The sequence below is a fragment of the Cotesia glomerata genome, linkage group LG5, assembly GCF_020080835.1.
Source record: "Cotesia glomerata isolate CgM1 linkage group LG5, MPM_Cglom_v2.3, whole genome shotgun sequence".
Classification (NCBI taxonomy): Eukaryota; Metazoa; Arthropoda; class Insecta; order Hymenoptera; family Braconidae; genus Cotesia; species Cotesia glomerata.
In genome coordinates this window covers 19,543,191-19,569,692 of record NC_058162.1, presented here as the reverse complement: position 1 = coordinate 19,569,692, position 26,502 = coordinate 19,543,191, and the positions used below count along the sequence as shown (strand labels likewise).

The 26,502-nt window shown below is 31.4% G+C and overlaps 1 protein-coding gene and 1 long non-coding RNA gene across 3 annotated transcripts in view; one reads left to right on the top strand and one right to left on the bottom strand.

Annotated features, from left to right (window-relative positions):
* Positions 1–26,502, top strand: part of LOC123265890 (protein slit) — a 441,502-nt gene that overhangs the window by 140,904 nt on the left and 274,096 nt on the right. The gene's annotated exons all lie outside the window — the stretch shown is intronic.
* On the bottom strand, positions 17,852–25,014 carry LOC123265893. Its single transcript, XR_006509695.1, has 3 exons — positions 24,886–25,014; positions 19,667–19,668; positions 17,852–17,863 (listed from the first exon to the last, which is right to left on the bottom strand). It is a non-coding gene; the product is annotated as an uncharacterized LOC123265893 (long non-coding RNA).

Sequence of the window (26,502 nt, the reverse complement as noted above, 5' to 3'; positions counted from 1 at the left end):
GATTAAACTTTTTTTTTTTCGCGGCTCGATTCTTTCAAGTGTTAAGAAGATACTAGAATTTTTTCAAATTTTTAAAATCACATTTTATGTTATAAAAAAATTATTTTTATTGCTGAGCTCTCTTTAGCGGCGGCGCGCGCATGCCGTAACAGCCGCGCGGAGCCCTATTTTCAACGTCAAATTAAAATTATAAATAATGGAGATAGAGTTCCGGGAGTACGGACTTTTTTCTTGGAAATTTTCTCCTCTTTAACGGGCTTTTTTCAAAATTGCTTAAATATTAATATTTTTCGAGTTATTAACAAAAAACGAAATATCGTTTTTTTTTCCATCTTATTTTGTTAATAACAATTGCAATTTTTTACCTGCACCAAAATCCTTCAAAAACATTTTTCTAGAGGTGATTCCGAATCGAATGAGCCATCGCTCATATTTTTAGGACCTTTATCTCTATTTTTCACGTTTTTGAACTTGTTGACTAGACTATAAAGACAGTTGCTGTGATTTATGTTATTTTGATCTTTTTGCTAATAAATTCAGAATTTTTTGAAATTAAGGTGTCAAAAATAAATTTTTTGATTTTGTAGCAAATTTAACGCTGTTGGTGTGATCGATATTGGCTATTTTTCATTGTCGACTTGTAATTTTATGTAAATTTTTTCAAAAATAAATTTATCATTACTGTTTCAGTTCACAAAAATACGTAAATGATTTTGTTAACATGTAAATAATTTATCTGTCATTATTCCTAGCATAAATTGCATTTATTAATAAAAATTTCATTAGTGAAACAATTAAATAAATAAGGTTATATCCCAAAAAGCCAGAGCTGAAAATAAATAATTCACTTTGCAAGTAATACGATACCAATCAATAAACATCATAAATCAACCCCACTTTCTTTTCAATAGGTTCATAATTAATTAAGAAAGAGCTGAATTACAAATAGCTATTATAATCCTCCGCTTTTACTGGAATAAATATATCATAAAATTGACATTTTAGTCTAAATAATACAAATACATAAAAACAGTGGTTGATGTCCTAGCTTATATCGTAAGCATCTGTCATACTCACTTCTCTCTCAAATTAATAGAAAATAAATAACTACTGAATATCACGATCACAGCACTCAAAGTGCACTCGTGTTAGAAGCGCCAAATTAAATTTCATTTCTTTTATTCCTTTCATCTTTTAAATTTAACTGTAGTAATTTCTTTTACTATTGTAAATTTAATATTTTCTATTCCACTTATGAATGATGATTGTAAGTTATTTGTGAGAAATAAAGAAACATTGATCAATGTAGATCTACATGACCATTTTTTGGCGAATCATTTTTTTAAGCATGAGAAATAATCTACATGTATTCGAAAAATTTTGTTGAATCTCGCAATTTTTACAAAAACAATCGATTCGTTCAAGAGATGATGCAATTAAAAATTTTCAAAAAAGTATTCTCACAATAACCACTAGAGATTCGAGTTTAAAATTGTATTCTTAAGCTCAATGAGCTCAAAATTCCGATATGGAAAATTTTTCGAACACAGAACTCGAATAAAGCGGGAGATTCCAGAGATAACCTGAAGAGTCAACCGTATTTCAAATTTTTAACTTCCCGCTAAAGAAATCGTAGATTTTTAAAAATCAGGAAGTTATTATTTTCACCCCGTTTTATGAAAATCGAGTTTTCATCGAATCTCGACGTTAGAAGGTCACAAGAAGCTTCCCTGATTATCCCCGCGAGGGTGTCACTATGTATGTATGTATGTATGCATGTGTGTGTGTGTGTGTGTGTGTGTGTGTGTGTGTGTGTGTGTGTGTGTGTGTGTGTGTGTGTGTGTGTGTATATATGTATGTATGTAAACCTCTCATAACTCTTGAACGGCTTGACCGATTTGATCGCGGTTGGTGCCATTCGAAAGAGCTTGACTGAACTTGGATTTCGAATATACTTTGGAACGATTCAGACCGGTAGATTTTCAAAAATCGCAAAAAAACTACAAAAAAATATTTTTTCAACTGTGGTTTTTTTGGAATAACTTTTAAACAGCTTTACCGATCAATTCCAAAAACTAATCAGCTCTTAACATCAAAAAACCACGTCGATCGCCGCCAGTTCGGTCAAAATCGGTTGATTCGTTCGTGAGTTATCGTTGGCGAAAGAAAACCGAAAAAAGTGTTTTTTCGGAATTACTCCGAAATTTTTCGTTCTATCAATTAAAATTTGAAGATTTTTCGTGAAGCTTAAAAAACTGCGTCAAATGCCATCAACCGCGTAAAAATCGGTTCATTCATTCAAAAGTTATTGCGATTTGAAAATTCAAAAAATAGTGTTTTATCAAACTGCTATTAAACTTTTGAGCTCGAAGAGCTCAAAAGCATACAAAAGCTATTTTTTTGAGATCGGAGAGCTTAAAATAACACACAAATTGTATTTATGAACTCGAAGAGCTCAAAAACGTCATAAGAGCAATTTCAAGCGTTTAGGTATAGAATTGGCGGGAAGTTGCAGGGATGGCCTTCAGGGTCAACCGTTTTCCTAATTTTTAACTTCCCGCTAAGAAAATTGAAAATTTTCAAAAATCGGGAAGTTATTGGTTTTACCCCGTTTTTCAAAAATCGAGTTTTTATCGGATCTCGACGTTTCGAGGTCCTAGGAAGCTTTCCTGACTATTTTCACGATGATGACCGTACGTCTGTATGTATGTATGTGTGTGTGTGTGTGTGTGTGTGTGTGTGTGTGTGTGTGTGTGTAAACCTCTTGTAACTTTTGAACAGCTTGACCGATTTCATCGCAGTTGGTGTCATTCGAAAGGGCTTCGCCAAACTTAGATTTTTTTTTAGGTTGGAACCGATTCGGACCAGTAGATTTCGAGAAATTGCAAAAAAAGTGACAAAAAAACTTGTTATTTTTTTTTCATTTTTTTCAAATATCTCTGAATTGGCTGAACTGATCAACTTCAAAAACTAATCAGCTCTTAACCTTGAAATTCCGCATCGATCGCCACATAGAGCGTCAGAATCGGTTGATGCGTTCGTGAGATATCGTTGTCGAAAAAAATCGAAAAAAGTGTTTTTTCGTAATAACTCCGAAATTTTTCATCAGATCAATTTTTTTGTTCAGAATAATTTATAGATCTCAAAAAACCACATCGATCGCCGTCTACCGCGTGAAAATCGGTTGATTTATTAAAAAGTCACAACAGTTTGAAAATTAGAAAAATCGTGTTTCATCGAATTTTGATGACTTTCGAGCTCGAGGAGCTCCCTGAGCTCGGAGAGCTCAAAATAACACATAAATTGTATTTTTGAGCTCGAAGAGCTCGAAAACGTCATAAGTGCAATTTTAAGCGCCTAGGTATGGAATTAGCGGGAAGTTGCAGGGATGGCCTTCAGGGTCAACCGTTTTTTTAATTTTTTTTTTATTAATTATTTATCATTACATAAGTGTTAGTGGCTAGCAATTTTGGATTTTCAACCGTTTTTGTTATTTCAGTCCAAAATATAATCAAAAGTTTTGAAATTCTTAAACATTTGCATGTTTTTTCACACTACTAACTTTTTTTTACCGAGAATACGGAAATAAGAAGAAATTCCAGTTAATTCTGTTCTCAACGCAACTCAGACTATAATTAAATTTCCGCCCTATTTTTAAGCTCCTTACATTTCTTCATATACTAAATGGAAATATACATAATAAGCTTCCATTATCGTAACGTAACTTTTAATAGATTTCTTAATTGAGACCTAATGTTTTTAAAAAAACCCAGAAATAATTTACGGATGTCATAAAACTTAATAAACTCCAAAGACTAAAAATAATTTAATGTACTACCTGTTAAGCAAATTTAAAGAGACTAGCAGGAATAGAGAAAATACCAGTGTCAGCTTAAATATTAAGTAATACCCAATAATTTTCACTTGGATACCATTTTGGTAAATATTTTTTAGCAGGAGCGTCACGTCGATATTGGCGACGTTGCTCCACCCAGGATGCTACCGAAAATTTATGTACCCCGATAAAAATTCCAGTCTCGTCGATCTGGAAGGTAGTGAGGGGTTTTTATGAAGTTTTGCCAGAGGAAGTGCGCTCGGGAGGATACATGCGCTCTTGCGTAGGTACGGAAAAAAAATGAAAACCGATAAAAAAATTAAATAAAGCGGCAAAAATATAGATTCTATCACCATCACTTTTCGTACGCTTGTATAGTCATGCATACGTGTGTAAGTATGTGCACAAATATATTCAGATGTCGAGCTATTTTGCCTCGCCCACAATATTTTTCCTCTCTTTTCGCACGAAGACAAAAACTCTTCTTTACGATCATTCATACAGACGGTATACACTGTACTCTTCGTGTAGCTGATCGAATAAATAGCTCGTAATGTAAGGATAATGCGTACCAAGTTTCAGTCTAGGTCGCCCATTCCGCACGTGCTCCCTCACAGATAGTAGCAAAGTGTATACAGATACGAACAGCCGCCTACATCCCATCAGCTCACACACAACTAAGCCATAATATACCTTTTTACGTTGAATTCTTTTTTTTTCTTGTGTATCTTATGTATTTATATAACATAAAGCACATAACACTGTGGCTATGGATGAGGATGTAGGATAGGACAGTCACTACTTACGAGCTGCGAACTTTTCTTATCTCGAAATAAAGTCTTCGGACCTTCACTCTGTAAATTCTACTCTCGCCTTTCTCGTCTTAATCTACTGCAGTATCACCTTCAGTATAAAACTCTTTTGGTATCATCCATAACCAACACGTTAAATGACTTGGCAGCACAGAGCCGAAAAACAGCTGAAAGTTTATTAAAAATTGTAGAGTAAAAAACTTAATTTATTACTTGCACAATATTACTTATTTAATTTATCATGTACGACTTTAAATTTATTAAATTTGTAAATTATTATAGCAAACGAACGATTTGTCACGTATGCTCAGATAGATCAATAGTAGAAAGTTCTATTTCAAATAAATTATTTAGAATTATTATCCTCAGACCATTTCAATTATATTATTTTTACATTGTATTGTGGTAGATCAGATTTTTAATTCTAAAAATAATAAATTAAATATTTTTTTTGAACACCTTTTCGTAATTCGTAGGATAAATAAAGATTATTTGAATGCATTATGTAAAAAAAATTCAGCTGAAAATTCATTGTTAACTAGCGATTTTCACGATTTTTTGAATTTCATAGGTTTGATGAGGCCTGATATGAAACTTGGCCTTAAAAAATTCCTTCATAAGTAGCAATATGTTATTCAAATCATGTGTATGGAATTGATATACATACCAAAAAATCGAGACAGTATTACCTTTTGGTATTTGGGATAGATACCACCCATATTTAAATACTAGTTTAGCTGGAAGCTCAACATATTACTTGAATGATATCTTGCCAGATTGACTACTAAGGTATGAAACAAATTCATTGTTTGTTATATATCTGTTTGTTAAATAAAAATATTTTCATCAATGATACATATTGCTAAAGAAGGCAATGTACAAAGTAGTAATTTTTTATTTATAATTATTAATCATGAGAAAAAGACTAATCATAAGGTTGATATGTACAAAATGTGTATATTAATGAGCTTGTAAATGTATTAAATTATATCTATATATAATTCTATCAATAATAAGTTCCAAGAAAAGTAAAATTCAACAATCTAATTCATAGACTCAGTCATAATACTTATCCAAGATTAACCCTTTAGAGTCAGAGGATCTTGAAACGTCTACGCGTGAGAGTAGTGGGGAGAGCACAAATCCGTAGTAAGACCCAAGAGTGGGGTTTCAAGGTCAGACTCTAAAGGGTTAAGCGACTACAAGGCTCTATCCGAAATTTTTCGTTCGTAATAGGTATAATAGAAAGAAAATTATCAAAAAATATACTGTAGAAGAAAAGGGCTTTGACCACTCATACTATCTTGAATCTGACCAATTGAAAGTATCATGTATCTTCAACCTATCACAAGAATAACTAAGTTATGTTAATTTAATCATTACTCAAAATTCTCCTGTATCATTTTAAATGAACTGCAAAGCGTACGTGGTCAAATTTTTTATCTTGCACCGTTGTTGAAAATTCTATAATCTATGTAAAAAATAGCTATAAAAGACTGTAGAATTTGTCAAGAAAACAAAAGCAGGCCTGGGAACAGAAGAAACAGAGTATTGCCAAGAGAATATACAGACTGGTAGTGGGTAAGAGTAACGAGTTCGACCCTAGAACCGGCAGGTGTGTTTTGCCTCGAGGAAGCTCTTACTCCGGCGAGGCCATATAGTGGACGAAGCCAGCACGTAACTGACCTTCGACCTCAACCCAGCTATAGACTCCCTGCTAGGTTTCTCTTACGTTCTTTTCCATTTCTCCGACTCTTCAGTCGTTTACCGGTTGTCGTGTATTATGTTTTACACATTTACCAAATAAAACATACTCTTAGGATTAATTCATTCAAAATAATTATGATAACGATGATCATCATCAGCACTAAAATAAGCTTTAATCGCTTTGTTATTGAGACACTGTTTTTGGAGGGATAACTTCAAACTAACACTTTCTCAATGTTGGTTGGTATCTGATATTTCACGTGCATCACAAAGTTATTTTGCAGTCTAGCTACAGCCACCAAGCTACAGGTACTTGAGCTAACACGGCACCTTTCAGCCTTAGGCTGAAGAAACGAACTTTTAGGTGTATTTATATACAGAGTCTAAGAATCATCAGTATCAGAAAAAATCAAGATCCTGGAGCAAGAGTCTGGTTGTTCCACTGTTTTCTTTCATCTTGGAGAACTGGTTGGTTCGCCGTTGTGATACCTTGGAAAGAGCGATACCACAACAACGTCTAAGACACGTAAATTTGCGGCTGGGTTTCTTCTCTTTATGTTCCTCTCAGTGCATATGAACGGTCTCGAGCGTATGAGGTCAAGACTCTCTTGGTTCTTTGCAGCAGCAGAAGCACCAGCAACCAACAACATCAGTAACCGAAAGTATAGCCCAACCAGCAAGTTATACTCTGAAGGAAGAAGAAACACTGGTATGTCTGGAGCTCCACCACAACTCAAGATACTGTTAATGCAACCTCACGATCTTAAGATTGCGATGAGCCTCATTGGTGTAGTGGAGAAGACTGGCCGTAGAGAACTGATGGCTGAGGCTAGCTGGATGTATACATACCTGCTTTGAGTGTAAGGCTATCTACAGTGGTGGAGAAAAAAATAAAATTGATCAGTGTAGACAAAGAGAAAAAGAGTGTTGTGTATCCACTGGAGTTTCTCCGTCACGACTATAGTTTCGTGGCACGAATCCGGTCGACCTCATCTTCATCCTTATCCTTCTTATTCCTCTATCTTTCTCCTGGTCACTCTTTGGTCTTTGGAAGTTTGTATGGGGTTCGATAAGAGACTGAAATCGGTTTGCACGCGATCTCTTGTCTCTTAAGAAAATCGATTGCTATTTTATCGTGAAAAGCACATTATTATACGGATTTAATAAAAATATTAATGGTATATACTTAAGAGCTGATTGAATGAATTAGAATCAACTATAATTTAAAAGAGTTTAAAATTCATGAGGTATACTTCGTGATGGACGTTAAATTTTTAAAAATAAAAGCTATTAAAGAAAAAGGAACAAAAGGAAAAATAAAAAATATAAAATCCGGTGAAATAGAGAAACGAGATTAAGCCAGCAGGAACGTTGACTGCAAGCATTATGCGCTTGTGTTCAAGAGTCACAAAGCAGGGATTGAGTATCCGATCACGGAAATGCGCTCTGGAGAATACAGATCCTCTTCTCGGCAGGCGTCTTTCGTATTGTAGTCTCTTTTCTTCCCAGCTCTCGACCCGTTTGTCGACGAATTAACGCTAATCCCTGACTCCTTTTCCATTTTGCTCTAGCGGGTTCTCCACTCTGTTGCAGAATGTAAACCTTATACACCTTTCTTAGTTTGTGCTATAACCAGCCGGAAGCGATTCCTTTTACTCCCTCTTTTACTCTTTTATACAATTTAACAGTCTCCGTTTCAGTCTCTCAATGTTTCTTTTTCTGGCAATCGAAACAGAATAGAGAAGTAACTAAAGTGCTACTTCCGCTTTCACTTTAAAACTTCTAATCTTCCTAAGCGCAGTCTGATTCTATTGTTTTTTTGGTTTCTTTCTTATAATGTTATCAGCTATCATCGTTGTTTTTTTTCTTTTTCTTTCTTCCTTTCTATTTCTATTTCGATGGCTTCTTATATACTAGCATGAGTACTAATATAGTAAAAGATCTTCCTTTTAATGTCACTAATAAAACCATTACGGAAAATCGTTTCAGGACTCAAGTTGAATAAAGGGAAATATTACTGTCACTGTAAGTTTGAAAGGGAGAGAAGAAAAGATTCAAGTTGAATAACAAATATATTATTTTACAGGCTTATAACGTTAATCGCAGAAACAAATGATTTGCATTACAAGTTGTGCAAAACTATGTATTGTTGATACTCTCAAGTAGAAACTCCGTGACTGCGTCAGACAAAATAATAGTATTGGTTGAGTTTATGACCTTAAAGTTTCCCACTGGCAAAGTAGGCGTTACGACTAAACGCTCGATTAGATGATATCGATCCACGTCAAGCTCATGTGAAAATAAATCGATCACTTATTTTTATAAGAGAGAATTGGGTGTATTTTAACGTTATTGGGTCCTTCGCTATTATCATAAACGATAATGGCAATCACTAATCACTAATAGCAAAAATAAAAGTTTATTAGCCGAATAAAGTTTATTGTGCATTAAAATCAACATTATTATAATTAACGGCGTAGTTACTGGTTATTTTAATTCGTTATTAGATATATTTTGTATACACAATCAATAGTTGGTTAACTGGAACTTCAGTGAACCGAACGACACAACTCGATAGAACTTGTGTTGTGTAAATAATAAATGAGCCAGCATTTGATCCAACTGATGATAAATGTCCAATAGACTATTTATTTGTATTTCGTATGTATAGTTGTATGTTTAAATTTCACCATTCAGCTGCGAGAATGCTTTTCCAATTAATGCACTTCCGGTTATTCCAATCGTGTCATTGGAGATAAATATACCAGCAATGCATAGACATATACATATACTTGTCTCTACAACGTAGAAAAAAGGATCGAAACTATTTCCAAATGACGACAATTTATAACCCACTCAAATAGAACACAAAAGAAATATAAATCCGCGGACAATCATATGGAAATTCAGTTCAATTGGTTAAATTTTATATTCCATCCCTCGAGATGAATCTGTTTGATTCACTAATGCTCTCAACGGTGCTTAATCCGTAATTAGAACTCCACCATATAATACCAATTTCAAAATGTTATTTTAAAAGTTGAAATTTTTCAATAACATCGTTCACGGATTTGTTAAAACGGATTTATTTTACCTTATCAAGTGTTTTGTCTCGGATCAACGTCATAATTTATCGTCAGTATTATCATAAAAAATAAAATACAATAATATTTAAAAGTTTTAAATATCATTTATCGATTGCGATACTATACTTCTATTCGAACAATTTTTTCCCGCACACGATGCCGACCTGGCTTCATGTCACGGTTTAATATTACAAACAAACGCGATTATGTTATTCACAGTCACATTCGATTTATATTGTGTTAATGATATACAGTATACACGTAAAATATTATATAACTAAAGCCACTGAATACTTATCCATTTAATATATCTCGTTAAATTTAATTTGAGTTTTTTAATATTCGTACATATTTTTTAACAATACACTCGAGTCAATAAGTGAATTCTTTATGGGACCTCAAAGTTTTAGTTACAACCGATTTTTGTCTTTAAGGACCAAACTGGAAAAACATAATTCACATTAACATCTCAAAAAACTAACAATACTTATTCTTATTATCAAAAATTTCGAACTCTCATGTTACGTAATTGTTTGTCGAATTTTCTCTATTTTTTTTTTACAAAAAAATCATGACATTATGTCCTAAAAAAATAACTATTGAATTCAATTATCTTGAAATGGAATAAACATCAATTATTTGACTGAGCATTAGATCGATATAGGTTTTTTTCGAATTTTTTTCATGAAAAAAAAGTAATCAGATGCATCCGATTACTTTTAAATTGAATTAATGCAACTTAATATGCAAATTTTTTACAATTTATTTATAAAAATAAATAATCAATGTTTTTTAGTTGGAATTTCTCCATCTTGGCATGAAAAAGTTCCATAAATTTTTTTCTTCTAATTTATCATTGTAGAAGAGATTATTTGGTGAAAAAAAAGATCACCTCTAACTGTAGAATTGATTACTTAGGATCTGGAATTATGAGATCCAGCAATGGTATATAAGAAACGTTTTCGATCATTGCGAGGATACTTCTTTTGTACTGTTAATGTAAACAACAACTGAAGTGATTTGTATAGATGTATAGAAAATCGATGTAATGTTGTGAAAACCGTTGTTATTATGTTATGGGAATCGTTTCTATATAAAATAAAAAAAGTTTGGTAATTTCATGTTGTGTATGTGCATGCCTTAACTTAAGCACCCGTATTATACTTAAATTGATCGAAGTAAAGTTTGAATATACAACAAGTTTTCACTGATAACGTTAATCCTATTTTCAACATTAATAATTTTACATCAAACATCGATAGAAAAGAAATAAATATTGTAAGAATCAATTTATACCAAAAGTTAATTACCAATAAATTACAAGATGAGATTAACAGTGTACTTTTTAAATTATTTGTATGTACACTATGACTGTTTAGTACGATTCAATGTGACAAAATTTTGAGATTTTGATTTATAAGCGATAATAAAGCATACCTTCGCACGCGCATTTAAGTCATGCTAAATAGTTCGGAATTCAATGAACATTATAGATTATCTCGCATGAATATTGCAATTCAAACAAATAGCTAGTACATCAAAAACTGTAGAACAGTTATTTAAAAATTTTTTTAATTTTAAAAATACTATGGCGCGTCGGCAGAACTGATCTTTTTTTTTACTTTTTATAGTTTAATCACTTAGTAAAATGAGTTCCATATTTGTAGGTGAATAAATAAAGGTGTGTGCCGTTGACCTGTAAAATGAATGCTATTATGTAACGGAAACAAAAGAGGAATTGTTATCTAGCTATGCAAAAATTAATTAATGGATAAGTGACTTTTCCTCTTTTAAATGAATTTTTACTCGTTTTTCATTAATATTTAGAGAATTTGCAGATTTTATTATTTGATCGCGTCAATCATTATTGTTCTCCGAAAATTTTTTTATATAATATGCTATATAATATTGCACATGCGCGTCGGTCGTTCCTCTTTTCAGTGGCAGCGGAACACGCATTTTCAACGTTTCAGCGGTCAAAAAATTCATCATTACCCTTAGGTTAGTTATTTCAAACAACCTCTGGAAATCGAAATATCTACTTTGAATCCGAAAAATTTCTTATCATTTTTAGTGTAGAAATTGTCTTGTATAAATAGAAGAGTGGCCTGAAAACAAAAGAAAAAATATAAATTAAAAGGTAGTAAAAGGATACGATCATTGACTACGAGACCACCGCGATGAAACTACGGGATTAAAAAAAAAAAAAAAAAAAAAAAAAAACGAAATGAGTATAGTGAGAAAAAAGCGAGTGACGAATGAATTCAAACGACCACTCTTACAGTGTAGTACTATATGGTGACACTATTCTCAATACACTTAATGATGTATGTGGATCTGTAACTTTTTCTCTTTTTCAGCCTTTGTCTTCTATTAACTATACTTATTTTATTTTTATTCGCCACTGATATAGAAAAAAGTTTGTCATCATTAATCAGTGGGTAAAGCACGTCCACACGATTATTCGTCTCATCGAAGCATTCGTACTTTAGGATCTGTCCTGATGGTGAGCACACGTTACACTTACTAATGTGATAGTATCGCTCGAGCACAGCATAGTTGAGCTGCTTAGTGTGTGCACACCGATATTACGAAGATAAAGTATCGAAGAGCTCACGTGTCTCTTCTCACTTGCTCGTTGACCGTAAAATAAAATTCTCTCGCTCGCTAGCTATTGTGAAAAACCCATGGACATCAATTACTTTTTTTTCTTTTTACAAAAGCCATAAATTGTACTACAGGAAATTTGATTCAGTCTTTAAATTTTTGAGTATCAAATTCGAATATTTTCTTCATGAATCTTTGCCAAAATATCGAACGTCATTTGATTAAAAGTGCGTATGTGTTGTTTGTCGCTTAAAGCACACGTTTTTATTACCCGCAGTGACCATTCCCACAGGATAATGGAATAATTCGAGTTATACAGTGTTTCTTTATCATTAGACTATTACCTTCTTTCATTATTATATTACGATGGAATAGTTAACATCAAGAAAGAAGTAAGATGAGCAATAATAGGATAAAAATAATACATAAATAGATCCATGGCTTGAGTTCGGTTCTTTCATAACAAGTTTAAGTTTAAAGCGATGAATAAGGAGAAGATGACATTAAATTTCATCGCTTCTCATTCAACCGCGGTAGTTAATATCTTAGCGACTTTTATTTTCACGTTGTCTTGTCATCACTTGTACTAATTGTACATATATTTTAGGGTTACGCGAAAAAACCGACTATTTTTTTCAAGTTTTCTAAGAAGTATATTAGTTTATTATTTTTTGAAAGCCCTCTTCAATGATCGGCTGAAAAAAAAATTTTTCGGGAAATGCTCAAGATGTTTAAAACTTTTGAAAATCGTCAAAAATTAATTTTTTTTTCTTCCTTCCTCAACAGAAGTTTATATTTAATTAATTATTTACTTTATATAAGTGTCGATAGTCATTTTGATCGGGCTGATGATTTATAGCTTACACTTAGCTTTGATTATCAAATTTTGAAAAATGAAAATATTTATAAATTTATTAAATTTCTGAAAATTAAAATTATTTAAAGTATATTTTCCTTTAATGTTCATACGTAAACTAGAAGTTAATCATTGAATTTTTAGATAACTCAAGACAACTTTGATAGTTGTTTATAACTTCCATGCTCACAAAAAATTGTTAAATTCTTCATCAAGTCTATCCGAAAACCTGTCATTCATATTTTGCGATCGATAGATATTAATTGGTTCTTAAGTTTGTTCCCTTACATTTATAATTACATTTTCGGTGATTTATCCTGTGATAGCAATATTATTCAATAAATTCATCCAAAAAAACTCAAACTAGATATATTGTGATTGAAAATATTGAAAACTTACAGAGTCAAAGTTTTTAATCCATGATTCGCCCTATTAAAATTTTTTAAATACTAATAAATACTTAAATAACATTAATATAATTATTGATTGAGTAATTAGAAATTGTAGTTCATTAAATAAAAATATAAGGAAGTTCATGAGAACCCTTGCTACACCAAAATCTTTTATAGTGCAGAGAAAAAAAATCATCGAATTTTTAGAGTCACTTTGATAGATATAAAATAATACATGTATTTTAATAAAATTCTCAAATAATGAATAAGCGAGTGACACCCGGTGCGCTATAGTTTTATAGTAAACTGAATCGCGTGGTACATCTAACAAAACTATAGTTAGCACACCTACAGTAGGGTAAGACATTTAACTAAGATTTGTCATGGTTCACTTTTACGATTGTAATCTCATCACACGAACATTCGCACAAGTATTTCTAACTTTTGAGACATCGGTTAAAAATGTTTGTACAATTAATATACAAATATACCATACATTACCAGACATAAATTTCATAATGAACGTAGTGTAGCGTTTTCATAAGTACCAACAAATAATCTACACGCAAAGTTCTTAAACGCCTTTCGTATCTTGTTTTACGTACTTGCTTTTTCCTTTAGAATTCTCGTTCTTTTTACTTTCTTCTGGTGCGTGTTTCGTTCGTTCCTGGGCGGAGAATTTAAGACTAACCTCGAGGGTCCTGAGAATTATGCGCGCAACACCCGAAAGTGCGCAAAACTTTTGGGGAAATTAAATGTCAGAATGAGTTGCGTCAGCGTAAGATTTTTAAGTATATTTATATGCGTACATTCACGCACACGAATAGTACTTTTAATTAACTCGGTGATTTGGAACCAAGTTGACGTGTATCGTTGCATTCCTTAGAAGAAAATCCAAGTCGTTTTCCGTTGGCTGCAAGAAATTTTATTTTTTTTTGTTGACGGTTATTTTTAAATAACTGCTAGTACACTCCCACGCAGAATGTACGGAAAAAGAAACGAAGGGAAAGAGGTATAACTTGGGTATTGTTCCGCAGGGCCTTGCAACACGCGGCATTATCATTATTTATAAAGAGCAACAATAGTATGTGTGCGTACAGGACAAGTGAAGCAAATACACGGACGATGTAGTAGTAGTACATAACTAATACGCAGTCGTTTGTATAGATTTATTTACAATGGAATTACTTATTTGATATTTATTTCACGTATTACTAGGGTAGCGCAAAAAACTACATATTTTTTCTTGAGTCTTCTATGAAAATATAGTAGCTTGTCATGGTTTAAGAGCTCTCTCCAAAAATGATATGTTAAAATTTTTTTTGATATAAATATATATGACTTGATATGGTCATATTTAGCCATATCAGGGAAAACATAAGAGTAAAAAAATAATAAATTATGATCTTTTAACTCTCTGTTACTATTTTTTTTTTTTTGATATATACGTCAATTTACTTTTCTTTCTCAACCAAAAATGATTTAGCTGTTAATTAAACTAAAAATCAATGTCAGATCAGCTCCTTATAAAGGAGAGCAAAAAAAGTATCGTAAATCCAAATATACATGACTTAAACGCTTATATCATGCGTAAATTGATTAAAGTAAAGTTGAAATATACAACTACCCATACTGAAAAAAAATATATGCCGCATATACGGGGGCAAAAAAAAAGTATGTGGCGTATATATTTTATATGTGCGACGTATATGTATTTTTGTCAGCATATATGCGCATATATATTTTTTCAGTGTGGGTAGTTTATAATAATTTTATTTCAAACGTCGATAGAAAAAAAAAGAAGATTATCTACAAAGAATAATCTTAACAACAAATAAATTACAATAAATATATTTCATTTACAATTCAATTTTGAAGCTCGTTCAAATTTTTCCGCGAATAGGATTTTTTTTTTTACACAAATCCAATGCCCTCTTTCGTTTTGATACGTGAATCATTGAAAAAGAATCAATTAACGACTGGATTACCGACGGTCAGTCTGCTAAACAATTAAGTATAGAATCAGCTGTCTTCAAGCTGTGTTTAGAAATAAATTTTCTCATACGGCTGCTCAAAGGACAAAAAATTTCTCCAACTGTCAGCCAAAAAAAATTAATTGAAATTAAACAAATCAACATTGAACTACAATTTTCGTTTCACAACTTTCCGTAAGTCAGATGAAGAGATTAAATAATCAATTGAGTAGAAAAATTAATTTTTTCAAACGTTATTGTATTGACCCCTTCATAAAAACTTGAAAAATTCACACCATAAGTTATGAAAAACATTTTTTTTTAAGTTAAATAGCAATCAATCGGTTTACAGAAAATTTTATATGTACATTATAACTGTAAGGTATGATTTAAAGTAACAAACATTAGGATTTTCATTCCTAGGCAGTAATAAAGCATACTTTTGTGCTCACATTTGATGCATGCAAAATATTTTCTTATTCTAAAACGTAACTCACATGAGTATAAAGATCAATAACACTATATTGACTGCATATCCTTTCTGACGCCACGTTTTTTGGTGTCACTCTACGATTATTTGATTATTTCAACAGACTTTATAGATTCCTATGAGGAATACTTAACTTCCATTGCAATTTTAGAAGTCAAAGGGAATTATCGGTTTTAGACACCATTATTATCAGAAAGGCTTGAGGTGAATGGATGACTAATTAATACCAAAAGCTCATGAGCTCAGGTAAGCTGCTTAATTACAATTCCCTCTTTTCTACCTCACAGTATGGAAGTACCACGTTGGGTTTGCTGTATTAATCATTAAAACTAAACCGTAAAATTTGTCATAACTAAAACTTAAGAATGGTAAAACCAGAATTTCATAGAAGATGTACAAACATATATCAGAAAAATAGATTAATTGACAAAGTATGATAATCTGAATATTTTATGGATTGAACTGACTTTAACCAAAAGTTCTATTCGTGTCTCATGAACTTTTACTATTGTTAACATGCCGCTGTTTGCAATACTGACACGTAATATTTTTATTCCTCTGAATATCTATTGATGTCAGAATGATGCTAACAAATTGTGGCATGATCATCATGATTATAATAACAAGCAACATTTTATGGTTGTAATTGGTGTCTTTTACCAGAGTTTCATCGTGTTTAATTATTATAGCGGTAAATAAAGATTCTGGTATAGTTAAGGTATTACCCGCGTGACTTCCGTCGTCAAAAGTTTATGCTAGAGTGTACGGTACACATACCGGATAGTCATTATTGACAATCCTAAAACTTTTTGCTGTTTATGTACTTATTTCAGCCAATCACGAACGAGAAACTAATCGTTTGAAAAGTCTGGCAACATTGCATGAGCGTCAATATATTTTATAGTGGTGATACTGTAGTGTTTTGGATCAGCTGTAGACTAACCTCTGTTTTGATACATGCATTTATTTATTTATTTACTTACATTTATTCGGAAATATAATTACAATGTTTGAAAAATTGACTTATAAAGGACGATTCATAAAAAAAAGTCCTTGAAAAACGACAGAAATCTCTAGCAAATATGAAAATAACTATGCAAATAATAAATAGAAAAAAAATAATTGACAATATTGTTTTGTTTTTTCAGAAAAATCAGTAACTAATTTTTTTATGGTGATGTATTAACTGATTTTAAATTTTAGTATTTTTTTTATTTTTTTATCTGACTATTATTTTTATAACTTATGAAAAATTAATAAATATTATTATATTAAAATTGTTAACTTTTTGAATTTTTATAAATGTAGAAAAATACTTATTTTCATAAAATAATTATTATTTTTTTTAAATAAATAAAATTAATAACTATAATATTACACCTAACTAAATTAAACTTTTCAAATTTGTCAGCGCATGCGCGTCTCATACTTCTTTCGCGGCTCACAAAACTTGCGCTGTTGCCACAGCTTTATTAACGTATCCTCTCCTCGGCTAGAGTCTGGTAAATTTTTCATTACTTATTAACAAATATCTCTGAAACTGTGGTAATTATCAATGAATTTTTTTTTTTAATTGTTTAGTCGTTAGTTAACGTTACTCTAGTTTTTTAAAAAGATCCTAAGAAAAGTTTCTGAGAAATAAAAATGTTTGTAGGTAAACTTTTCGATATCCCGTATACCGTAATGTATAAGAGCGTTTAAAACTCAAATTTTGAAATTAAATATCTCGGAAACTAGATGGTCAAAAATTTTCAAATTGCGCCAATCGATGCAGAATTATATAAATCCGAACAAAAACAGTTTCACTGTAAAAAAAATTGCGCCAAGTCCACGTTCATAAGACTGTTAAGAAAAAAAAATTTTATTCCTTTACAAAAAGATATAAAATAAAAAATTAAAAAATCCAAGTAACCGGTATGATTGTATGTGATTTTCGGAAATTAAAAAAAACTTTGTTGTAAATTTAAAAATTAAAAGAAATAATTTTGGAACGTATTTAGTGTGCGTGGTTGCAAAATATTTCACTTTTTAAGAAATTCGTAAAATCTATCTACTAGGACTTTTAAAAAAAATTGAACTACACAATGACGCACACCATTTTTTCACTGTAGTTTCCCATCTATTATAAGATTAGCATGCATCCTTATATTATTTAGTCTATGGACATCCACTTTTTACATAAAAAAAAAGTTAAAATCTAAAAATCTGGGTCGCTATAGTTTGTGCTGATTATTTTTAATAATTTTAAATATAAATAATAAAAATAATTGATAATAATCGAGTAATACGCGTAATAAAAAGCATGAACTACTATTATAAAATATCATATAAAAAAAAAATCAAAATAAATTTGAAAAAAAAATTTGTAACCTCAAAAAACCGATCTGCTTACGGTATATACACACTCGGTAGTCTGACTTGAGAACGGAACTTGGCACCAGACTCTATCGAGTCTGTTGATATTAATCTGCCAAAGTTTTAAAAAAATCCTAAGAAAACGACTCTGGCGAGGGTAATACCTTAAAGCCCTCATTACTAACAGGGTCAAGTGAATCACCATTACATTTGTTCCTCAGTTAAGTAACATTGGAAAAGAAACTGTTCCTAATAATTATATTGCATTTTAGTTGGAAATAAAGGCTTTGACAGAATAAGAGTCCTATTTTATAATAAGTTTGATAAACCTAAAATGAGTCAACAGTGATGTAAAACTTGCAGGAGATTTAATCATTTTTTCACCTTCAAGTTGGAACTTATATTGATATTCAGGGAAACTTTCTCCATTGTTCTGACAAAAATGATACAAAATTTTGAAATTTGACTTTGACCTTAAGTAATTTACAAACGAACAAATTTCACTATGGAACAACAGAAAATAGTTTTCTCTTCCTTATATCTTGATATCTTAATCATGCCCACTGTAACAATTTTGACTTGTTCCAAAAAAGGCTACACTGATTTTTCCTCACTCATTTGCAGCTAATAGCAACATTTGGTTAACCCGTCTCTATGTGAATAAATCATAAGCCTGAGAATCTTCATATATTATATTATGACAATACGATCATCGAATCAGGCTTATTGATTATCAAATTATTCCCACAGAATCATCATTTATTTTGCTCGCCCCAATGAATACCTATAAAATCCATAATTTTCTTAAGATTAATGCGCAGTTTCAATGCAAAAAAAAAATCAAAGACTCCTAGAAGCCGAGAAGCGATAGTAGAGTAAACTTTAGCTTAGCTGCATGAAAGGGCGTGATGCAATCACATTGTAAAATTGTAAAGTTGCAATCGAATGCGATAAGCACGAACAAATAAATATACAATTTTAAAAAAATGTACGTTCATATGTACACTTATATTATGCATGTGTACCATTCAAGAATTATTTACAGATCGTTTCGTCACCCACAATATGACTCACGTGTATTTCTACGTTGTTTGATTTTACTTTGTATCTTTCGACGAAACGAGTCTTCAAGGCTTCCAGAAACTCCAGTTTAGGCCCTTATTAAATTTTTTTGACCATCACTCTAAAAAAAATTTCAACTTTTTATGCTTTATCATCTCTGGTTCTAAAAAATATAAAAAGTCTGTCTGAAATTGTTCCAAGCTTGTTTCGCACCAGAGCACGTATGCTCTTAAATCGCCCACGCTTGTCTTGAGGCTCTCAATGAGCCCGCGTATACAGTTTATTCTGCAACGCAAGACTATGCGTATATGTCTGCTATATCCTTCAAAGTAAGTACAGATAGTTGCAGACTCGCGATTGTAAAAGGCAATGGAGATGTGCCACTTGCGCCTTTGCTGCGAGTAAAGCCAACGAGTCATCTTGATAAACTGGAATTTATGGCTAGCTCGGTGTATGTCCATCGTTTTATACTCTGCAAAATGCGATTCAACTACTTTACGCTTCTTTCTTGATGTATAGAGGCGGACCACTTCAAATCTTCCTTCAACATTCGTAAGTGAAGACTTCTGAAAGGAACAGATAAGTTTATTTTGTTGACCAGAAACTTTTGCATCCTTCATACTACAATGCGATTAATTGAACAGTATCCCCAAAATTGTCATAGTCGAATCCCTAATTTCAATTACCTCTGTGATATCTTCATATCTTTGGAAAAAATTGAACAATCATTAAAGTTGAATTGTAATAGATATTTTCGATACATATGTGCGAAGTGAGGCATTCCCAGGGCTTAAAAATTGAGACACGAGTCTAAGAAACGGCGCGTTTACAATGTGGCCGAGTACGCAGATTATAGTCCACTGACTTTACTCTTACCCGTTGTAGAAACTAACTTGCTAGTGGAATTTTATTGTTCTATTTTATGTAAAAAAATCCGTAGATTACGAAAATAATAATAAAAAAGCTCAACCCCCTCGCGTTTTTTAAATAAATAATAAAATTACACTAGGGTCGCTGAGACACCGTGTATTTTCATCAAATAACTTATATATATTACTGTAAAGCCTTATTAATATTGGTATTGCATTAAAGGGCGAAAAGTTCTGAATTAGAAACCACTAAAAAAAAACCTTTACAGTTTATTATGTTCACGAAAAAAATTAATGAAAAAAAAAAAAAATTAATTGTTTACATTCAATCACGCGGTCACAAAGCAACAGTAACTAAGGTTGGTGGCGCGCGCGAGCCCGGGCACAGTAGTTTTCATCCACTGCAATTTGAAATGTTGTCAATATTCATTGAAATTGAAATTTAATGAATTAATAATAAGAAAAGAGGCGCGCAGTAGCCCTATCGGATCCGGCCCTTGTTTACCAAAGCATTGGACCGGGTTCGAGTCAGGCGTACACCAATGAATATTTTCAATATTTAAGTGTATTATTCTGCTCAGCCCAAAAAAATTAAACGAGTTCCAATCTCAAAAGTTTACCCCCTACCGTAGTCACTCATGACCTTAGTAGTTTATGCGACTTTAAACAAATTAAAAAAAAAAAAAAATAAGAAAAGATTACATACAAATATTATAATATTTCTAATATAATAGAAAACTGAAAAAAAAAAATTCTACTTACGGTTTTATTGTCTTCTTATTAAAAATTATCTTAGTATTTAATAATTGGTAGTGGATGAAAATCACTGTGCCTGGGCTCGCGCGCGCCACCAATCTCAGTTACTGTTGCTTTGTTACCGACCGCCTGATTGAATGTAAACAATTAATTTTTTTTTTTTTTTCATTAATTTTTTTCGCGAACATAATAAACTGTAAAGGGTATTTCTCTTTCTTAGTGGTTTCTTATTCAGAATTTTTCGCCCTTTAATACAATACCAATATTAATAAGGCTTTACAGTAATATATATGTTATTTGATGAAAATACATGGTGTTTCAGCGACCCTAGTGTAATTTTATTATTTATTTAAAAAACGCGGGGGAGTTGAGCTTTTTTATTATTATTTTCGTAATCTACGGATTTTTTTACATAAAATAGAACAATAAAATTCCACTAGCAAGTTAGTTTCTTCAACGGGTAAGAGTAAAGTCAGTGGACTATTACCCTCTCGAGCCGTTAGGCGAGTGGGGGTAAGCGTACTCGGTCTCATTGTAAATTTTCGTTTCTTTTGGCGTGTCTCAATTAAGCCCTGTGAATGCCTCAGTTGGAACATATGTATCGAACAATATTTTTTGTAACGACTGCTTTCAAGGTTCAACAGAGAGAAATTATTATTTACAAAGAAATATTGTAATTATAGCTTAACTATATCAGTTATCAAAAAATTTTAAATGTTTCGTTAATTCATTCACTGTTCACGTAGATTTTTAACAACTTTTTTTTCTAATTTTAATTAAAGTGATAGATAATTATAAATAATATAAATAATACACGCAGTTATGGTTAGTAATTGCACAGAGTTGAACATATGATCGACAAGCTGCTGTTCATGTGTGGTTATTTAGTATGCGCAGGCGCTAGAATTAGTCTCAGTATGCTTGATAGTTTGATTTGTAGTGGTGGCGGACACATACATTCTATGAATCTTATACATTTATTGTAGTTAATTTTCATTCCCGCACGGTCAAGCAGTTGAAAAGTTTGACTCCGCCTACTTTCCCGCACGCTACTATAGTGTATGTAACCATCACGAGAATACGCAACTTTGCGTTTGCTGAGCAAAGCTCGAATGTTGAACTTTGGAAGTAGGAGTTACAAAAAAAATGTTAAATACCGAAAAAAAAAAAAAATTCCCACTGAGAAAGGTCTTCCCTTTTCCCTTTATCCTTTTCCTCCCCAGTTCCCAAATTTGTCTTTAATGACAAATTTAGCTATGAATTATGGTCCAAAATACGATATTACTATCATAAATATAGTAAGAGAATAAAAAACAAGATGTAAAAATATTATTATTGTTGTACTTATTTTTCAAATTTCCAGTGCTACCTTTGTATCATTCTAATAGAAGTAACAAATGTTACGATAGTTAAATTGGAATATTTCTCAATTAATGTGAGTCTTAGCCGCGCATAGCACTCGACTCCGAGTTTATGTCAAAGCTGAAGGACATTTGTAGTAGTTTACCTTGGATAGCAAAGCGGAAGAGTCTCTGGCTACCAACTAAGAGTTCTGGGTTTGACTCCCGGTCAAAAATGCCGATTTGTTTTTTCAGTTACTGCAAAGTTATCAATGAATCCAACCTCCTATCTTTCTCCCTCTTTAAAATTTCTGTTAAAAAAATTGACTGTCCAATTTTACGATAGTTGAGTTGTAAAGTTCGCTAACATGTCTTGTATAATTTTCTCTTTAGTATTGAGCTTTTTATATCTCGCTACTATTATTTGTTGAATAAGACTTAAGATAGTAGATCGTAAAAATTATTAATTAAGAACTATAGTCTACCGTTACTATTCTATTTAATGAAAATTACAATAGTAAAATCGTAAAAATTTTTTGGATTTTCTTATCGTGCAAAAGATTATTTTTATTTTAATTGACAATTAATTTAAAATTACTGATAACTCGAAAACAATATGCCAATTCTGGATAAAAAATTGTCTATCTAAATGTTAATTTAAATAATTTCGATATAACATAGCGATGAGGCATGCACCTTTGGACTAATTAAACATTATTGTATCAGTTATTAAAAGCAACATATTTCACTAAAATTGAATGAACGTTATAAAATAGACACTTTTGATTTTTACTATAGAATTGATGAATATTTCGAAGATCTTACCAAAATTTTTTTCTTTAATTACATATCTGTATTTTGGATTTATCAAACCTTTTAACTTGTTTCAATCGTAAAGTTCAGTTTAATAATATTGCGATAACAAAACTAAAGATAGCGAATCAGTACAACATTTTTAAGATTGCACAGAAAGGTTTCGGTGTATAGTTGGAAATCAGATCTGTAGCACCAAATGCGGGAAGTGTGATAACGACACAACTTTCACACCGGCGTCGTTAAAGTACCCAACCGACAAAGTGTAATCTGATCGAATTTCCAAGAACATTGTCGCTCCGTTAATTGGAAGAGACGAAAGGCTTTTTCGAGAGGACCTGGATCAGTCATAGCACAAACATGTATTTTGTGACACAAAAATATGCTTACGTACACTTGAATATGTATTCACAAAGAATGTGTCAAGATCTTTCTTAAAGATACGTTGCTCTGTGGTCAATATCACTGGGGTATATGTATGAGTCAAGTAATCTGCTTTGGTTTATGTCAATTTAGTCAGCTAGCTGAGGTCGTTTGAGCAGGAATCTCTAGAGTACAGCAACCATATTCAAGCAGATACTAAGGAGTTGACATAACCACCGACTAATACCGCACATATCCTAATCTACACACATATATGTGTACAAATGATGATATATATTCTATCTCTCCGTATCATCACCTTGTATATTGACCTATCTAACGATCATGTTCGTACACATTAAATTATGTAAATCCATTGCATAATTACTCTGATACCATGCTAGATTATTTATAAATAGAATCTATCTTTGAATTTATCAGTTACATGTTCTATACATTTCATCATTACTCATCGAAGGTTCAAAATTAAATTTATGCTTATCTCTTGCTGACTCAGTGAAATAATCATCTTATTGCGAACCACTATCGTGGATGCTAGAGAGTGTTCTACCGTAGACTCGTAATTTTACTCTTTAATTAACAATTTGTCATATAAGAAGTATGAAAACTATCGATAGTAATGTAGTAGTCTATTTCGCATCGAATAGTCGTAGTTTCATGTCGATACGATCAGTGGTTTAGGCGTGATTGAGCCTCAAACGAAGACTATTTTCATTATATATATATACAGGGTGTCCCAGAATTAACGGACGCCATTGTAGCATCTGATAAACAAAATAATTCTGAGACGAAAAGTACTTAGCCATTTTTTAATCAGACGCATAGATAATTAATTATTAATTAAAATAACGTCCTTTTATGCGTTAGAGAGAGAGAGCGCTAGTGTCAAGTCAAGTGCGTTCCAACGAAGACGCTTGCACGTGTGAATGTGTAAGTAAATATGTGTGACTACGTTAGCTATAGAAACTAGTTAGTCATACAGTTAGTTGTGTCTTTGTTTGGCACATACTTTACTGGACACTGGCGCTCTCTCTCTAACAAATAAAGAGACGTTATTTTTAATTAATAATTAATTATCTATGCGGTTAGTTGAAAAATGGCTAAGGACTTTTCGTCTTAGAATTATTTTTTTCATCAGATGCTACAATGGCGTCCGTTACTTTTAGGACACCCTGTAGATATAGATATATATGTAATATAACGCGGAATGTTGCCGCGATTGTGTCTACAGTTCTTGACGGACCTAGATGAAATTTGTTACACATATTCTTTGGATAATAACCTTGAATGAGTTCGAAGATGAGCAAAATCCATCAATAAATTTAGAAATCGCAGCTCTTCAAAATTATCAAAATAGTGAAAATCACATTTTTGGTCACTTCATTGATGTATAACTTTTGATTGAAAAGAGATGGCTAAGTTTTGATAAATTCATGTGAAAGCTCATGAAATTACCTTCAATTTGACGTATATAACATTGACATTTTTAGTTATTTTATCAAAGTTAAGAGTTCTATTGAACCATTTTCAGGCAATGTGTAATATAACTTACTTATGTATGTTAAAATAAATTTCATTCCATATCAAACGAAAGTTATTGAGACAAGATGATGATTCATTCTATGAAATCTACCTTTCATTTCGGGTGTAGCCGAATGGCGTCTTTTTTATTATTGCATATTTATTAAATAATATTTATTACTCTGCTAATTATAAAAATATTTAGCCAGAAACTACATATATTATAATCTACTTCAACCATTATTTGTTTGTTATTAAAAAAATTTAATTCTCTCTTCATATTTTAAAAGCTTTTTAATGTATTTCAAGTTGGTTTTATCTTTTACTTATTATTTTATTATTTTTCTGTTTTAGGTAAGTATCACTTCACCTCAGATGTTGATAGAAGACTATTATTCACAGTAAGATATAGTTTTATCAAAATAGCTATAAAAACAAGAACTTTCAATTATTAAAGTGAACAAATATCAATCAATACCGAACCGCCCGATGATTTAATATTTTTAAATGATAACATGAGCGGTAGAAGTTCATAATTTGAGATTTCTTACCTTTTATTCGACGCGAAATCTGCGAATCGTACGTTTAGTTTACTTTAATATCTGATAACTCTAACAAACAATTTTTATACTCTTGAATCGTAGTAATTACTTCAATTACATTTCAAAAATTGACCCGTTCAAATGATCATAAAAATGAATAAACTAAATTTATTAATGTGGTCTTCAAGAGAACATAAATATTAAAAACAAAGAGATTGTTTGTATAAAGTTGTTAAAAGTGAAGTGCGTTCCACTTGTTAATACACCACTCCGAGAGCCATTGAGAGCAATTGAGAGTTTTTTTTATGGAACGATTGTATCAAAAAAAAAATTATTCTATAAAAATATAAAATAAATAATAATCTGAGTTATTAAAACACTATCCCAATTTTCAAGTGGTGAGCTTAAAAATTTCAATAATAAAATAAAATTAAAAAGAAGAAAAAAATCAGTTAGCCACTGATACCGTATAAAATTCAATTTTTATCAATGTATAATCATCTCTTTGGCAATTGAACGTAACTATCGTGCGATTTATCAAACTGGCTTGGTATTCAACAGGATTACACGGTATCGACAAAAGCGTGGCGATGAAATAGCAATGAAGCCGAAACAGTTGGGGTTACACACGTTCCAACAGAATATAAATGTATATGCATATAAAATGCATCGCGAACAAGCGAAAAAGAGTTAATAAAAGGAGATATACGCGTGGATTGTTCAAGAGTAATTAAATTCACTGTAAAAAATTTGCGGAGTTAACGCGGAGTGAATGAAGAGTGAATGATTTTTAATTGATTCACTCCCAGCGGGAATGATATTTACTCCAAGAAGGAGTTAATTTTTATTAATAATAAAATTCACTCCGCATTCACTCCCAAAATAAATGAATTTAGAAATAAATAAATTTTTGTAAAGAAAATATTTTTATAAACCCTTTTTATATTTAATTATTAAAAATTTAATTTATTATTTTTATTAATATTTCATTTTAATTATTATTATAATGTTTTTATTTATTTTTTTTTATAAATCAATTACAATTAAAAATTGTCAAAAAAAATATGTATATATATATATATATATATATATATATATATAT